The following is a 19,687-nucleotide window of genomic DNA, read 5'->3' on the forward strand; positions in this document are numbered from 1 at the left end:
TTTCCCTGGGACCAAAACCAATTTAAAGTACATTAACACAAAGATTGCCTTTGGCTTGTTTAGGATTTGTTAAGCACTGGTTTATTCTACAGCCCATAACTCACTGTGCATGGTGGGTATAATTTTACGCACACAAACTCACACAATAAATTATATTTATGTGGAAACTTATCGCATCTCTGAAACATGTCAAAGTGCTTCTCACAATAACACTTTTGAGTTGCAGTCACTGTTATTACTAGCAAGCACAACAGCCAATTTGCACCCAGCAAGGCCCCACAAACAGCATATGATTCTATCATTGAATAATCAATACTGGCCAGAACACGGAGAACTTTCTGTTGTTCTTCAAAGCCATATGGAGTGGAAAGAGTGTTGGCAGATTGTCTAGCAAGGAACAGAATGTGGCATGTTGTTCAGAGTGACTCATGATGGAACCATCAATTCACCAGACACGTGTTTCCGATGTGAATCTAGACTTTAATCGACTTACTTCAGAGCCAGCCTGTTACCTGTCGATGAACTCGTAGTGAACTCAGGCTGACTCTGGACACGGGTATTTATACAGCTGCACTAGGGGGAGGAGTCGTGGGTGGAGCCAAGGGTGGAGCCCAGTACAAGTTCCTGAGTGCTCCCAGCGCTACTCCCCCTAGTGGTAGGATAGCGCTACTGCGCTTACAAAGACAGTGTGAATTAACATATATACATCTATATTACATTCACCACAACTCAGCTGTCTGAATGCCGAGTCCTGGAGGAGTCTTGCTTTAATTGGGTAGTCTCAAGGAGGAAGAGGGAAACCAGAGGCAAAGAAGGGTCTGTGACCTTCCACACAATGCCACCGATGAGCTGCCAAAGCTGAGTCAGTTTATCCATGATCTACTCAAGTATAAAATGCCACGGTTGGACATGAATACAGCAAGGTCAGTGGTAATATGCAGCTGACGAAACTGACAGGGTTTTGAAATATAAAAGTATTCTGAAGTTACAAGACAACACCTAACTGCACCCATGTCGTCATTAAACAACACTGCAAAATCCCAGGGCATTCAGCAAATATATATCTCCAAATAGTCTTCAGCCACTGCCACTCAATTAAATTTGCATCTACCAGGAAGAGCTGACAATATTTGTGAATTAAGGGAAGCATCATCTTGATCTTGGCCAGTTGAGCCAGAAACCCCATCATCGTGATTTCCCTGTTTACTCCAGGCTGAAGATAGGTTGGGTGGCTGATGCCTGAATTTGTATTGGACTGTTCCAAATGTGACTGATGGCACCACTATAAACGCCAATTCCCCCATGAAATGGGCAAGTGGGTGACACATTTGAGAAGAAGAAACATAACCAGGTAGATATCTAGCATGCCAATGTTGAACTGCACGGTTGGGCCTATAACCTGCTCAGTGAAATATTATTGGCCCATAACATGCGGGTTCCTCAGCATCGCATTTAGGGGGTACTGAAATGATACTGCGGATCCCTCTGGGACGTTCCCATGTAAAGGTTCACCCAGCAATTGCCCAGAAGTGTTAATTTTCTCAGGGCAAATGGACTGGGCTGGGAGACATCCAACAAAGCGATTTAAATCGCTAACTTCAGATAGTTCTGCCAATTTGACCCTGATAGTTACTCTGAAAGAGTTTAAGGGAAAAAAAAATAACTTCTAACTTCAGAGAAACTATCTTAAACAACCCTAGACCCAGCTTCACACAGGACACCACCACCCCACACATACACACACAAACGACTGTCCGCAGTGGACCCACCACACCACCTGCCTCCCGCTCTGGACTCTCCACTGCCTCCCGATGTCTGAACCCCCTTGGTCCGACCCCTGCCTTCCTCTGGTCTGATCCCCTCATCCTCCTCCCCCCACTCTCTAGTCCAACCTATCCCATCTTCCCCTGACTATCTAAACTTTGAAACTCGTAGCCCCCTTTAAATTGCTCCTTTAAAACTCCCCTTTAAACCTCCCGTTTAAACCTCCACTGAATTGCAGCTATTGCCATAAAATGAGGGAGTGACTTACCTCTCCGTGCCCCAGTTGCCCCATGACGATGTTGCCGGGAACACTGCTTCTGTTTACCTAGCCTGAGTGAGGAAGGTTGAGCAAAAAAAGACAGTGGCAATCTGCCGGTGATTGCTGTTCTGTAAAGGTTAGCACCGCACACAGAGCTATTAAATGAGATACATGCAGCAGGTCTATCAGTAACAAGAGGCAGTGGCGGACTGGCCAGGGTGTCAGCTTGCCTGATGGCAAGTGGGCCCCTGTTGAAGTGGGCCCCCTATAGCAAATAAAAATGCAATAAAGAAACAAACACAGACAACTGTTTTAGTAATAAAAAGGAATAAGAAAAAAAAAGAGAACAAGACACAAATAAGCAGTGCATGAAAAGGAACGAAGCAGGGGAGGTAGTGGAAGGATATGGAATAGGGGGACCCGGGTCGGGCATAATTAAGGAAATTCCATGTTTTCAGCAAGAGTGTGTGAATTTAAAGATTAAGTTACAATTTGTGATTTGAGATGATCGGCAACTTCAAAGGAGTAGTCTTGGTTCAGCCGGTACATCGGTCCGGGGCCCGGAGAGCCAAGAAGGGGCCCGTGAATCTCTGAAGGGCCCTTAAAACTTATAATTAATTAGATAAATAAATCTCCAACTTCTTTCCTGAGATTTGTATTCTAACTTAATAAAATATAATTGTTTTTAAAAAGAGCAATACCAATAAAAATGCAATAAAGAAACAAACAAATAATCACTCCGTGTATGACGGAACGGAGCAGTGTTAGACGGGTGTGAAAAGGAGTGGGGGGGGGGCTGGTTCACCAGGGTCGGACATAGTTGGAAATCCACGTTTTCAGCAAGAGTGTGTGAATTTAAAGATAAAGTTACAGTTCGTGATTTGAGATGGTCGGCAACTTGAAAGGATATCAAGCAGTACATAGGGTCGTGAGGTCACCGAAAAGGAGAAGCCGTACCTTTGACTGTGAATCATGAGGTCAAAGATATTGAAGTGATAAGCCATGATCGGTAAACTCAAAGGGTTGTGACTTGTAACACTACACTGATATCAAACTGGACATGTTAACTTTGGTCGTGGGACCATTCTTAATGTCTTACTATAGTCGGACCAAACTTCTAAGTTTCAACAGTTGTCTCAGTTGCTTGCTGGTGTGAACACTGGACAGTGGATTGTCTCCTCTTCTGAAGCTGCATAGGCCACAGTAGTATTGATTAATGAACATAGCCTATTGAAGTGTAAGTAAGTTATTTTATATTTTTTATCAAGTAGGGGTTTATCTGGCGTTCCTTCAAGTTATTCTTGCAATCATCAATATTCATTTTTCCCAATGTGGGCTATTTTTAATTAAGTTTTTATTTCAGGAATATTACCCCTACTAGCATGGAAAAGAAAAAGCTTTAATCTGGGTCACTAAAATGCAAAGAACAAAAAGAAGCAGAAAGGAAGGAATCAGCCAAGCGATGCAGGCCTATTACAGAGTTTATAATACCAGAAGCGCAATCCACATCAATATCCAGTTCTGCAACAAATAATCAAGAAGCAAGAAACAATGCTCATGGTGATGATGCAATGACATGCGAGTTACAAGAACAGAGAAGAGCTACTTTGAATGTAGAGACAAATACAAGTGCATCCATTACTAATCAACCCAGGCCCAATATTTCTTCTGGCTTCCTTGTTCCGGTATCTGTACTGCCTGTAGTTGCAACATCTGAACACATAGCTTCAACTAGTAACAGGGACTCAAATGTTCCTTCAAGCATAAATGACTTGGTTTCTGAAGCACATCCTGTAAATGAACCTACGCAAGAAAATGAAAGATCAATTACTGGAATCTTCCAATATCCATCACGAGCAAAGCTAAAACAGTTTTTTGCTGAACATCCACTTCAGCCACTTGATGATCTGCCATTTGATGCTCGTTTGTATGAGCGGAAAATTATAAATGACTCAGTCCCAAGAAAATGGCTAACATATAACAAAGAAAATAGAGGCGTATATTGTTCATACTGCTTAGCCTTTGAGTTTCCCAACACTTGTAATCTATCACCCTTTGTACATGGCTTTAGTGACTACAGGCATATTAGCCAGAGCTTGACTTTACATGAATCGACAACAACACATGTCAGAAATGCTCAGCAATATGTCAGTGTGGTTAATGATGGCACCTTAGATAAATTTTTTGCAGCTTCATTAATTAAAAGGAAAGAAGTATTGAAGCAGAGAAGTATTGTCATGAGGATTATAGACATCATAAAGATGTTAGGTAAGCAAGCACTTCTTTTTCGAGGTCACAGAAATGAATCGGCCTACACTCTAGATAATGAGGTTTTGAATCATGGCAATTTTTTAGCTACAGTGCAGTTGATGGCAAAATATGACCCCATTATGGCAGCTCACGTTTCTGCAGTGCAAAACAAGTCTAAACAAAGAATCAAACGATTAGAGCAACAAGGAAAGGCTCAAAGTAAAGGCCATGGTGGACTTGTTACATACCTGAGTAAAACAACTAGAAACATGTTAATCAAAATTATGAAGAATATGATACAAGAAAGAATTAGTCATGAAGTTTCTCAAGCAAAATATTATTCTATTCAGGTTGATTCAACACAAGATAATTCATCCATCGATCAGTTTAGCATTATTATTCGGTATGTGCATAAAGGTATTATCTGTGAGCGACTACTTTCAGTTGTGCCAAGTAATGATGGTACAGGACAGGGACTTTTTGATCTATTGATTGAAACATTACAGCATCTTAAAATTGACCCCCAAAAATGTTTATCTGATAGCACAGATGGCGCTGCAAGCTACCATGGCCAGTATAATGGTTTACAAAGTAAAATTGCTGATGTGGCTGATCAACATGTTCATATATGGTGCTATTCCCATGTCTTGAATTTGGTGATAACTGAAACAACAAAATGTTGTGTGCCTGCAGGTTCTTTTTTCAATTTGCTCCAGAATATAGCAACATTTGTGAAAGCATCATACAAGAGAATGGCTGTATGGATAGAAGTTGTTAGAAAACATCTAGGACAAGAAAAAATGAAACGATTAAAGCTAATTGGTGAGACCAGATGGTCAGGAAAATCCAATGCCGCAACAACTATATTTGGACGTTTTGATGATGCCGCTGCCAGTACTTTCGTAAATCTATTGACATGCTTATCAATGATACAAGATTCAGAAACGTTTGATGCAAAAACAAAACATGAAGCAAATGTTTTACTTCAAAGTCTTCTAAAGTTTGAAACCATATTGACAACATTTACTTACTTGATATATTTGAAACTACAACCCCGTTATCAAGTTATCTACAGACAAGTGGTTTAGATATGTTTACTGCATGGAGTTTGGTAGATTCGGCTACAACAAAGTTGAAGGAACATACAAGGACATTTGATAACGTTCACAGCAAGGCTTTGGAATTTGTAAATAAATGTAATGACAGGATTTCACAGATGAATATGGATGAAAATCAAACATTGGAAATTGATGCGTTGGAAACAGCATTGCCAGTTAAGAGGCAGAGGAAGAAGAAAAGAATGGCAGATGAGCTTATTGATGATGAAAGAAATTCCTCAGATTCTCTAGCTGATTTTCAAGTAAATGTGTTTAACCTAATAATGGATCGCATTGTCCGGTCACTAGAATCACGCTTTGTACAACACAAACAGTTGTATAAAGATTTGTCCTGCTTGGACCCAGCAAAGTTTAAAACTATTGCAGAGAAGGGCCTTGAAGATGAAGCATTGGAAGGTATTATTAAGCTGTTCCACAAATCAGCAAAGATCAAGTAATATTGGAATTGTTTTCTTTTGCTTCAAACTTTGATGTATTAAAGCTATTGCTTAATGATGGTGAGAATATGGATTCCAGTTGCAACAATTGTAAAATTTGCAGCACTTGCCCATTGTATGTACTAAAAATGCTGGCATCCAACAGACTTCATGACAAGGCATATGATAACCTTTATGAACTTTATAAAGTCATCTGCATACTATCAGTTACTCAAGTCCAATGTGAGAGCACATTTTCAAAGCTAAAGATCATAAAGACAAGGTTAAGAAATTTGCTGTCTGAGGGGAATTTGGAATCATACATGTTGCTATCCATTGAAAAGGAATTGTTAGATGAATTGGATGCAGAAGCAATTATTGGCAGATTCGCACAATTATCTAGCAAACACAAACGATTGCTCTTAATATAGTGGACTGCATGCAATGCTCTATTGTGCTTTTCTATCTGTTAATGTGTAAATTGTCCAGTAAACTAGTTAAAAATATCAACCAATTACTTAAAAATTAAAAGTAAAATTAAAAATTCAATTATAACATTCTGTATTTACATTTGGTATCTACTGCCAGTAATATGTACAGTACATGTACACTGTAATTACTAAGAAATACACATTTTTTTCCATAAAATTTTTATTGTACCCTTTTTTCCATATGTATTTTTTGAAAATTTTATTTATTCGTTATGAAAATTAAATGATAGCATTGTAGTTGTGGGTGGGCCCCCTTTGTCTCCTGGCAACCAATATTTTTAGACCCAGTCCGCCACTGACAAGAGGATAAGGCCAGAACCTTAGCAGAGCTTTCACAAAGGACAAAGCGTTATCAAGACTCAAAACGTTAGCTCCCTTCTCTCTCCACAGATGCTGTCAGACCTGCTGAGATTGTCCAGTATTTTCTGTTTTTGTTTCAGATTCCAGCATCTGCAGTAATCTGCTTTCAACCTAGCAGAATGGTTGCTACAGGAAATAGCATAGATTTCCCAGGCACTGAATATTTTCCCCTAACGATTACCCTGTTGATTCTGTTACAATTTAAGACTTTACAAATGTCCTTTCCTCATGTTTCTGTAAGTGAGCCCCTCCCCTTGTCTGAAACTTGCATCTTTCAACCTTTGGTCCTTATCCAACAATTAATCTTGATATTGATAACCTGATTGCAACATATTAGGTAAGAGTCATTCTATGCATACTGTTATGACCAGGTGGGAGAGGTGGGTTTGCTCGCTCTTTCTTCCTCTCCTCATTTGAGTGCAACAGCTTTTTTGAAAAGGATTTCTCCCTCGCCAAGGCAATTTAAAGATGCGGACGGACGATTTGTCTGTTTTCTGGAAACAGTAGCACTGGGTTGGGTCACTTTAAGAGATCTCTGCACCTGGCTAGTCACAATCAGCAGACAGGGTTCAAAAGCTTGCAAGTTGGAGAGAGAGGAATGAGAAAGCCACTTGTATCTTATTCCTTCAGCGTCTTGGCTGATTGACTTATACTTCAGCTAAAATGTGCGCTTAAAACACATAAAGGGGCTTTGTCAAAAAGAATCCTGGAGGCGGGTCCCACGATGCCACACTGGCAGGGCAGGCTATGAATGAGCAACCCTGCCGGCAACCTCAACTGCTGACAGATTGGGCTGCCCTTCCCACTTAAAAAATAACATTTTAAAAAGGATCCCACCCACGGACATGGCCCCTCCCCCCTCCGCCTCCCAGAACCACCCCAGTGCTTAGGCACTGCTAGGTTACTGGCTGGGCATGACTTCTCCTCATCTTGGGGGCTGTACTTACCTTTACTCCTCCAGCGGGTTCTGTTCACCAGTCCCTCATTTGTAAAGGCCTTTTGGGAACCCTGGCTTTTCGCACACGTGGTGGGTGGGGGATTTTCTAGCGGGGGGGGGGCGCTAATTATATTAAAATGAATTGAAATGGGGTTCTCGTCAATGCTTGGCAGGAACTCTGTTACGTCATTGGTGGGGGGAGACAATCAAGTGGGAGTGAAAGCTGCTTTGGGACACCCCCTCGATTCTCCACCCTGCCGCCATTCGTGCCTGTCGAAAACGGGGGCGGAAAATGCCCCCCCCCCCCAGTTGGGTGGGCAATGGCTGCTAAAAATGATGCGGGTAATTGCCACCCATCAGTATGCAGCTAGGTGTGGTAAGAGGCTCCTCAGAGGGCCTCATGGGAGGTAGGAAAGGGAAGTCCAGGAAGAAACCTAACCTATGAAATTCAAGAAACTGTCTAGCTCCACCCAGTACACAAAGAAAATAAAAACCTAATCCTGAACGGCTTCTTCCACTCATGGGTCCTATTCTCACTCGGCTTCACTTAAAATGCTGCATCATTTCCACTGCTCAGGCGGCTGTTAAGATAGCAGTCGAGGGGGGTCAATGCTGACACTGGACTCCCAGCCTGGACATGTCAACGAGGACCTTGCTGGCTTCAGCTGCCTCTCCTGGACTTAGAGTCAAAAACACAGCAATCGGAATCCATGTGAAGTATCATTGTACGTCACAAGGTGTGCTTAACATAGAGACTGCTGGTAACAAAGTCTCCAGGAACGTTCATACATTCATTAACTGTATATAATAGGCACAGAGATAGATAAACACAAAGCTCCTTCCAGAACCATCTCTCTCTGAGCTCCAGTCACATGCGATCTGGCGTCAGTGATGATGTATATTAGCTATTAGCATAATAGTTCTGAACTCTTTATACCACAGCCAGCACTCCAAGGCAGGGATGCTAAAGACCGACATCCCAATCACAAATAAAAACATGGGAAAGCACAATGAAGTAAAGACAACATTCAGAAAAGCAGGCAGAGGACACGCACCGTGTGTCCTTTGGAATGAAGCACACAATCCCATCTTCACCCAGTCAATGGAATGAAGAATTATGCGGGTTCTACAACAGGCAGACCATCCGCTCCTGTGAGTTGGTACCGGGGCAGCAAGCTGGACAGTAACACCAAGCCCCACAGCTGAAAAATGGGTTAGTGGTGGTTGTAAGTTTAGTGAACAGTAAAGAGGGTACCTACCTGGAAAACAGTCAGCTAGTGAGTCACACTGTGTGTACAACACATCCTTGCCTCCATGACTCCGTCATTGTGCAGTTTACCTCAGCGGGCAAACATTTTTATCTTAAATAGACCACGGATCAGCACCTACTGCTCCACTCAACAGCCTTCAAATCATACATCGGCTATGCTCCCACATCAGTTTTTATAATGTTGCCAACAACTGAAATTGGTTGAATGTTAACTTGTAGCAGAGACTGCTTTATATTTAGGATGTAGTTACTTCAACCCAGCTACTAATTTACCAAGTACACACACTTCAATCACCATCTACTCATTGTGTCGACATAAAGCTAACCGTAGACAACTTGTCACGGTTACTCGGTCACTGACAAAGACTTTTATGTTCAAAGTCCAAGCTCTGTAAAAGTCCTGCAGCATTTAGCCTGAGAGCTGGCTCAACACGGTGGGTCAATACAAAAGAAGGGAGGAACAAGGTGTTTTTTTCTCTCTCTCCCTCTCCATTAGAATAATGAATTCGAAACAAACTGTAAAACCTCGCAGGGGCGTTAGAACTTCCGGTGGACTGCTGCTCCCTCAAACAGTCCCAGCAAATCGTGTCAAACAAATGATAGCTGATTCTATATACACTGAAACATAATTATGCTGGATGGATTCTTCCAGTATCTTCGGTTCACCCACCTTTTCTCAAAGCCCTGGATGTGAAGTGGTACCAACTCACAATAGCTTTCTTTAAAACTCATCAATGAAATGTGGACATCGCTGGCTGGACAAGCATTTATTGCCCATCCCTAAATGCTTTTGAATTGTGGGTATTTAAGACTCAGCCACAATGCTGTGGATCTGGAGTCACATGTAGGCCAGACCAGGTAAGGATGGCAGATTTCCCTCCCAAAGGGAGATTAATGAACCTGATGGGTTTTTACTACAATTGACAGTAGTTTTGAGGTCATGATTCGACTTATATTTAAATTCTAGATTATGATGATGATGATCGCTACTTCTTTAATTAACTACAGGTCCCGGGGTGGGGGTGCGGGGTGCACAAGTTGGCATTTGTGGTCGAGAAAATGCAGCAATGCCAAAATTTTAATCTTCGATATCAGGACTGTTCTGGATGCTGAATTAATCCATTCTTTGGAATGTTCATAGAATCGTAGAGGTCTATAGCACAGATAAACGCCCTTTGGCCCATCGCATCTGCGCCAGTAAAAAACAACTGCGTAAGTATTCTAATCCCACTTCCTAGCACTTGGCCCGTAGCCTTGTATACCATGGCATCGCAAGTGCACACCTAAATACTTCTTAAATGTTATGGGGGTCTCTGCCTCCACCACTCTTTCAGACAGTGAGTGCTGTGACATTATAGGAAATGTATAGATAATAAAGGGTTAATGTAATGATGCGGATAACCACTAGATGGAGCTAGTTACAGAAATATATAAAGCAGTGACGCACAGATCATTCGGAGAGAGCTGGAGAGAGCAGTGGTAGAGAGTGCAGTACGGTATTAGAAAGAGTGTTTAGACTAGTGTAGTTGAGTATAGATTGTAGATTAGATTATTGTTTACTTTAGGAGTAAGTGGTCGAACTTAATTTAAGTAGTGTAAATAAATGTTAGAGTTGTTTGTGAATATAGCTTTTGTGGTCTTTGTGAACACTACAATATCCATCCTGAGAACAAGAATCACAAAGAACACCACAAGTTCCACACTCCCATCACCTTCTGGGTGAAAAGGTTTTTCCTCAAATTCCCTCTAAACCTTCTGTCCCTCACCTTAAATCTAAGCCTCCTAGTCATTGACCCCTCCACCAAGCGGAAAAGTTTCTTCCTGTCTATCTATGCCCCTCATAATTTTATACATCTCAATCATGTCCTCCCTCAGTCTCCTCTGGTTCAGATATTCTCCCATGTTTAGGAATGTTACAGGTTCTAATACCTTTCTAGTGTTTTGTACATTCTAATATCCATCCCTCATTGGGAGCACTGAGGTTTCAATACTCTTCCATGTTGGGGGTGGTCAATACATTTTTACAACAGAGTAGCAAAACCTTTAATCTGCCACTGGTTTCAGCTGACCTAATAGTGTTCGAGTCTATCTGGAAATGTGTGTGTTTCTTTTTTCATTTCACTGATAAACTCTATATTAACAAGCGCCAGAATTCATTAAAATATTTTCCGCACGCACCCCGTGACGTGTTTCATGGCCGCGCAGGTGAAGATTCCCGTAGTTTGCAGCACTCGCTGATGGGAAACACAGTGGGGGTTCGCTGTCAGTGGCAAATTCCTTTTAGGAATGTAGCACAGTGTTACACCTCACTGACATCTCTTAATGAGTTACTGATGCAAGTGAGGTCGTGAATGGAAGTTTCCACTTTCGCAACGTGAGGACAACAGTGGATTGTACACATGCCCAGTGCTGTGGACTGGTGAGAGGGAAATCACTAGAGGACTGCAAGAAATCAGTAAAAGGTTAGTGCTGGGTACAGTGCTGCAACGTTCAGATGTCAGGAAATAATGATTTACACTAAAAACGTCAATCATTTGCAGTGCAAGAGTTACCAGTTGAGGAAGAAATGCCTTCAGTACCACATTTCCCTGCTTGGGAAACCTATAGCAAACCCAGGGAGCTCACGAATGGTGTGTTAAGAGATCTCAGGCAACTTGGTAGATAATTGAAAACATGAGCCAGTTGTGTAAAACAGTAGTGCTAGTTTTGGGATCTGATGCGGTTACCATCTTCCAAGCTTATCCTTTTATACTCTGGAACTGATTAAGGGCCACAAGCCAGTTGTGACGGTGCAAGACTTGGAATTAAAGCAAGCGTTTGATGCTGCATATTTGCAGCTATTAATGGAAAACTTTAAAGTTTGAGTCACGTGGCACAGTAAGAAGGTTATGAATGCCCTATCACTGGTCCGCATGGGTGAGCTGAGAATTTAGACCACCGGAGGCCAGAACAAGACAGCAATAATTTATATCAAGCTCCAACAATAAATTAATCCCACAAGTGCTCAGCATATAAACCGATCAAAAGACACTAGTGGACTGCTCATGGAAGAGCAGCGACAGTAAAATACAGATGAGTCAAATCCCAGGGGACACACCCACAAATTTGTGCTAAACGGAGCTTCGTGATAGCCAAGGAGGCCCCATTTCCTCATAAATACATCATTATATAACCCGATATGCCTACATCTGCAGTCTATGTCTAAAACAACAGATTAACATGCTAAATGAAAACACTGTAGAGCAGTAAATGTGTGAAGAGGTCTTTATTCAATTTGCTTACACCTTACACTGGCCTGACTTTGGAAAAGGCCGGAGCTTTGCAAGTTGAAACATGTCAGGAGTTAGTTCCGGAAAATCTCGTTAACCTTTTCTGCTTAACTTGCCAGCTCTAAGCCTGCCATGTCGTTGATACACGATCAATTGCACGAAAGACTCAGATTGGTGCAACTGTGGCTTTATTACAGTCAGATGCGTGGCCTCCTACTGCAGCTGGCAGAGTGGCTGATCAGAAGGAGGACACGCATGTTTATACGGCTCCTTGTGGGCGGAGCCAGCCGGCAGGGGCTACCGGCAAACCTGTACTGCAGGTCCTACCTTACATCCCCTAATACAGGTGCACACAGTGGTTCACCACAGTCGGCAAGTAAAGGGTTAATTGTAATAATGGCTACTTAGCATGTGCATAAGGGGCTATGTCATAGTGATTCACTCACTGAAAGAAAATAAATGAGAAGCACCTTCGATAGGAGCGGAAGCTACGTTCTAGTGTTCTATAACTATGTCAATAGTTAGTGACGTAAATAAAGATACCTTCAATGTGCGGAGGAGGCCTCCTGCATGGGGACCTCCCTCCGGGCCCTTGCCACGGCAGCACTCCCATCCCCACCCAAAAAACACTCCAGCAGCCCAGTGGTGACAGCCACCCTCCAATCCTGGAACCAACTGTGGCAGCAATTTGGCCTGAACAAAATGTCGGACAAGGCTCCCATCTGCAACAACCATAGGTTCACACCAGCACTGACTGACGCCACCTTCAAAAGGTGGAGGCAGGACGGGGGGACACTGACAGTCAGGGACCTATACACGGACGACAGGATCGCAACACTGGACAAACTGACAGAGAAATTTCGGCTAGCCTGGGGGAACGAGCTACGGTACCTGCAGCTCAAAAACTTCCTACGAAAGGAGACAAGGACGTACCCACAACCGCCACGACAGACACTACTGGAAGACGTACTGGACGCAAGTATCCTAGAGAAAGGGAACTGTAGCGACATGTATGACCGACTGGTAGAAAGGGACGACACCGTACTGGACGCAACAAGAAGGAAATGGAGGACGACTTGGGGATGGAGATAGGGTGGGGACTCTGGAGCGAAGCACTGCATAGGGTCAACTCCACCTCCACGTGCGCAAGGCTCAGCCTGACGCAACTAAAAGTGGTACATAGAGCCCACTTAACGAGAAACCGTATGAGTCGGTTCTTCCCGGAGGTGGAGGACAGATGTGAACGGTGCCAAAGAGGCCCGGCCAACCACGCCCACATGTTCTGGTCTTGCCCCAGACTTGTGGAGTACTGGACAGCCTTCTTTGAGGCTATGTCCAAAGTGGTGGGGGTGAGGGTGGAGCCATGCCCGATAGTGGCGGTCTTCGGGGTTTCAGACCAGCCAGATCTATTCCTGGGGAGGGCGGACGCCCTTGCCTTTGCCTCCCTGATCGCCCGCCGTAGAATCCTGTTTGGCTGGCGGTCAGCAGCACCGCCCAGAGCTGCAGACTGGCTGTCTGACCTCTTGGATTCTCTCCAAATGGAGAAAATCAAATTCGCCATCCGAGGGTCGGACGACGGCTTCCACAGAACGTGGGAGCCATTCATGAAACTTTTCCGGGACCTGTTTGTGGCCAACGTACAAGAGGAAGAATAGTCGGGGGAAGGTAGCCGGGGGGGGGGGGCTACGGGTTCGTTACGGGGGTTTGATGGCTAGCTAAGGCCCAAAACCAAACTAAATAAATGCCAATAAACATGTTGGGGAATGTAAAATATGTATGCCGGCTAAAGGGGGGAGGCCACAGTTATTACTACGAAGATGCTTACCTGTAAATATATATGTTGATTTTTGCGTGTTCTCTTTTTTTTCTCTCTCTCTAACAATTTGTAATTTGTTCAATATAAAACATGAAGGCAGCACGGTGGCCTAGTGGTTAGCACAACCGCCTCACGGCGCTGAGGTCCCAGGTTCGATCCCGGCTCTGGGTCACTGTCCGTGTGGAGTTTGCACATTCTCCCCGTGTTTGTGTGGGTTTCACCCCCACAACCCAAAAATGTGCAGAGTAGGTAGATTGGCCACGCTAAATTGCCCCTTAATTGGAAAAAATAATTGGGTAATCTAAATTTAAGAGAAAAAAAAAATAAAAAAATAAAAATATATAAAACATGAAAACTGAATAAAAAACATTTATAAAAAAAAGATACCTTCAATGAAAGATCTCCAGGAATATCTCTTCTCGACAGGGAAATCATGGAATCATAAGACTAACCCTCAATAACAGAGTCAATAAAGTCAAACATGTTTTTGGTGCTGCAGTGTGAAAACCCGGAGCATCCCTACGGCCTTCGCAACATCTCGAGGCAAACAAGCGGGCGAGCATTCTAACTCCACTCTGATTGGTCAGTTAGGTCATATAGCAAACTTAGACAAGTTCAGTCAATCCAGAGTTACCAGTGCAGAATTTTGGTTTATCACAGGCATCGTTCTGTGGGGTTTGGCATTCTGCTGGTGGGGCTGATTGACGACTTCGATGTAACCAAAATTTTAAATTGATTCATTGTGATTTCACCGTGCTTCTTTTGCACAGATTCCGATGGGGTTCAATTAAAATACTGTACAACGTGCACTGAATCATCTATAGGTATCTGTAATAACCAGCGCAGGACATCCAATGTGGGGATGATTGTTCTCCCCATACTCCCCGAGGAGTGCGAGCGGAACTTTCTTTCTGGGAACAAGTCCTGTGGTGGGGGAGGGGATGGAAAATCCCATGGAATTGTGCGTCCCCGGCATCATTAATTAGGCAGTTGGGGGTTTTCTGGCGTCTAGGGTGAGGGCGGTGAGGGGTAGAGGGATGGTGGCATGGAGGGGCAGCGGCAAGGAGGGGATGGCGGCAGGGGGGGTCGGGGGCAGCACGGGCTAGGTGGAATGCTCCTCACTGCCATATCCAACTCACTGTCAAGTCCTCGAGAGATGGCAGTAGGGGAGAGGGAGCTCCAGCACTGAATTTTAGTGATGCATCCCTGTGTGACCTCCTCGACTAGGTGGAGGTCAGGAAGTGAGTGCTTCACAGGCTGGTGGGAGAAGGAGGCCGAGCAGGGGAACCAAGGACGCATTTGGCTGATGCTGTGAGTGCCCAGGCTGCCCAGTGCAGGTCAGCCATCCAATGACAGAAAAGAATCGATGACTTTATCCGCTCCTCCAAGGTAAGTAAGGCTTTAGCTGCTCACACTAATCACAATGAAGTTCAGGAAGGTCAGATGTTAAGATCACAGCTACTGTTACTGCTGAGCTAGCCAGATCTCAGATTGAAAGCCCGCTTGACTGATAGCAACTTGTTTTTTTTTGCATTGTGGAAACGTGGAGGAAAAGCTACTGAACCCAAAAGCACAGAACTCCAGCGATAACTTTGAACAACTAAAATGTTGATTAAAAGAAAGGATAAAACTTGAACACACAAGATAAAAATTACGTAGTTAGAAAATATCTTACAACCGGCTTAGGTCGGGGTATTTTAAATTGCACCGGGGACGAGGCAAGGGTGTCCCCTTTTCCCGTTATTATTTGCTCTAGCCATTGAGCCACTGGCCATAGCGCTGAGAGCTTCAAGGAACTGGCAGGGGCTGGTCTGGAGGGGGTTGAGCATCGGGTCTCACTCTACGCGGATGATCTCCTCCTGGATATTTCGGACCCTCTGGAGGGGATGGCGGAGGTCATGTAGATCTTAAGGGAATTTGGCAGTTTCTCGGGGTATAAATTGAACGTGGGGAAGAGCGAGTTGTTTGTGATCCTGGCTAAAGGACAGGAGAAGAGACTGAGTGAGCTGCGGCTGAGGAGGGTAGAGAAAAGCTTTTGCTACCTGGGCATACAGGTGGCCTGGAAGTGGCATTTGTTGCATAAGCTTAATCTGACCCGGCTGGTGGAACAAATGGAAGGGGACTTTAAAAGATGGGACATGCTCCCGCTATCACTGGCGGGGAGGGTACAGACCGTGAAAATGACGGGCCTCCCCAGGTTTCTATTTGTATTCCGGTGCCTTTCCATCTTCATCCCTAAGGCCTATTTCAAGCGGGTTGATAAGATCATCTCGGGATTTGTGTGGGCGAACAAGACCCCGTGAGTAAAGAGAGTGCTGCTGAAACGCAGTCGGGGGGAGGGTGGGCTGGCGCTGTTGAACTTTTGCAACTACTATTGGGCGGCCAACATTGCCATGATTAGGAAGTGGGTATTGGGGGAGGGGTCGGCATGGGAGTGGTTGGAGGCGGCGTCATGTAAAGGCACCAGTTTGGGAGTGCTGGTAACGGCACCTCTGCCATTCTCTCCGGCCCACTACTCCACAAGTCTGGTGGTGGTGGCGGCACTGAAGATCTGGGGGCAGTGGAGGAGACCCAAGAGAGTGGAAGGAGTGTCGGCCTGGACCCCGATATGTAAGAACCATAGGTTTCTACTGGGCAGGATGGATGGCGGGTTCCAGAGCTGGCAGAGGGCGGGTATCAGGAGGATGGGTGATCTGTTTATAGATGGGAGCTTTCCAGCCGGCAGGCGCTGGAGGACAAATTTAAACTGCCGCCAGCGAACGGCTTTAGATATCTACAAGTGCTAACCTTCCTGAGGAAACAGGTGGTGGCCTTCCCGCTGCTGCCGCCACGGGGGATACAGGATAGAGTAGTTTCCGGTACCTGGGTGGGGGAGGGGAAGGTGTCAGATATCTACCAGGAGCTGTCGGAGGCGGAGGAAACCCCGGTGGAGGAGCTTAAAGGCAAATGGGAGGAGGAGTTAGCAGAGGAGTTAGAGCCGGGTCTATGGGCGGAAGCCCTAAGTAGGATCAATTCCTCCGCATCATGTGCTAGGATTAGTTTAATCCAGTTTAAGGTGGTCCACCGGTGGTCCACCGGGCACACATAACGGCGGCGAGGATGAGCACGTTTTTCGGGGTAGAAGACAGATGTGCGAGGTGTGTGGGGATCCCAGCAAACCATGTCCATATGTTCTGGGCATGCCCGAAGCTTGAAAGGTTCAGGCAGGGGTTTGCCAGGGCAATGTCCAAGGTGCTAGGTACACGGGTGGTGCCGAGTCCAGAGGTGGCGATCTTTGGGGTGTCAGAAGACTCAGGAGTTCAGGGAGTGAAAGAGGCCGACGTTCTGGCCTTTGCCTCCCTGGTAGCCTGGAAACGGATTATGTTAATGTGGAGGGACTCAAAACCCCCGAGTGTAGAGATCTGGGTCAATGACATGGCTGGGTTTCTGAGTCTCGAGAAAATACAGTTTGCATTAAGAGGATCAATGTTAGGGTTCTCCCGGAGGTGGCAGCCATTTGTCGTGACTTTCTTGGAGAAATTTAATTCAAAATATCGGCAGTAGCAGCTTTCCGGGGGTGGGGGTTAAGTGTTGTGTGTTTTTGTTTTCTTTTTTTGTTGTTATTTTAGGGGGTCTGTGAAGATAGAGCCATTCGGGGAAATATCTATTTTTGCACTATGTTAATGCTTAACATTTATTGTTCTTTTTCTGTTTTTGTTACAAAATTTTACAAATACTTCGATAAAAATATTTTAAAAAATGAAAATATCTTACAAGGTAAACCCCAAAAATGTTTTACCAAAGGTACACAGTGAAACTATATTTTTGGCAACAGCCCTGATGGATTCTTCAGTGAAAAATCCAGGGAATATTACCCAAATCAAGAAATTTCCTCACACTGCAAACGGAAGTAAAATCTACAGCCAGGGACTGGAAGATTCTGCCACCTTCCAATGATAGGCCACTTCCACTGAAGCAAAATGCTATGGGGAGGGAGCAGAAAATCCCGCCCAGAGAAGTTTACGCTGTATGAAAAAGGGATGGTGGTGTGCTCTGATGTGTTTGGCCGGCTGGGTCGATGTGGACTGCACTTGATGCAGTGTAGCGAGAGACAGACCTCTAACACTGGATAAGATGCAACACGATTTTATTTAACGTCTTAAATAATATACATGTTCAGCTGTGGGTTGACACTATGCTGACTCGACTGGAGACCTAGTACTAGCCTGACCAGACTTACTAGCTACCGCATGGTGTTTGCACTGGCTAATGCTCACGAGCTCTGACTGTCTCAGTGGCTGGGTCCAGAGAGAGCGGGAAACCTAGTGCCCTCTGGCTTTATAGTGGTCGTATCCTGTCTGGTGATTGGCTGCTCTGTTCTGTGTGCTTACTGGTCATCCTGTGTGTCAATCACTGCCTGTCTGCACACCATTATATACATAGATGTATATTATGACATCTACCCCCCTTTTTTTATTAGATAATAAATACTAAGGTGCGTGTGCGTGTGAATATGTATATGTGCCTGACTATATACAGAATGTGTTCAAATGAACTTATATACATAGGAAGGTGTCACTAGTGCAGATATCGGGCAGATGAAATGATAAAACAATATTTACAGACGTCAAAACGATGAGGTAACAAGGTGTTCAAAAGTTCAGTCTATAAATTTAGTCTCTGTGGCGGGCGACGAATTCTGGTTGATCACCGCAAGGGTGGATCAGGGGCCGCCTGCACTTGGATAGGAGGGACCACCGCCAATTCGGTGGCCGCAGGGTTCGGCAGGATTGCTGGTAGATCGGTGGCCTCATGGTAGGGCACGTCTGGAGGAAGCATTGTGGGTGGCGGGGCATTTCGGTCAGGTGGCGGGCGTGGAACTCTACGGAGTGCCCGTCTGTTGTGTCGTAGCAAGGAGCCATCAGCCATGTGGACAAGGAATGATCTCGGAGCCACTTGCTTGACCACCACAGCTGTGGTTGACCAGCCGCCGTCGGGCAACTGTACACGAACACGATCAGTTGGGACCAGCTCGGGTAGATCTGTGGCATGAGCATCATATGCGGATTTCTGTTGGGCCCGAGACTGCTGTATTGTTTGTACGACCGTGAGGTGGTCAAGGTCTGGAACATGAATGACTGGAACCATGGTTCACAGAGTGCGATTCATGAGCATCTGCGCCGGAGATAACCCAGTGGACAGCCGGGTTGCCCTGTATGCCAGCAGGGCCAGGTTGAAGTCGGAGCCTGAGTCTGCAGCCTTGCATGGCAACCTCTTAGCAATATGGACCCCTTTTTCAGCCTTCTCATTTGACTGCGGGTAGTGGGGGCTGGAGGTTACATGACGGAAGTTGTATAAGCGTGCAAAATCAGACCATTCCTGGCTGTAAAAACAGGGCCCGTTGTCGCTCATTACCGTGAGCGGTATCCCATGCCTGGCGAACATTTGTTTGCAGCTTTGATCACTGCCTTCGACGTGAGATCGGACAGTTTCACCACTGCTGGGTAACTGGAGAAGTAGTCGACCAGGAGGACACAGTCACGCCCCTTGGCGTGGAAAAGGTCCACACCGACTTTGGACCACAGTGAGGTCTCTATCTCATGTTGCTGCAAAGTTTCTTTGGGTTGAGCTGGCTGAAATTTCTGACATGTGGGGCAGTTGAGGACCGTATTGGCAACGTCCTGGCTGATGCCTGGCCAATAGACTGCTCCCGAGCTCTGCGTCGGCATTTCTCGACCCCAAGGTGACCCTCATGGAA

This window comes from Scyliorhinus canicula, chromosome 16, assembly GCF_902713615.1.
Source record: "Scyliorhinus canicula chromosome 16, sScyCan1.1, whole genome shotgun sequence".
NCBI lineage: Eukaryota > Metazoa > Chordata > Chondrichthyes > Carcharhiniformes > Scyliorhinidae > Scyliorhinus > Scyliorhinus canicula.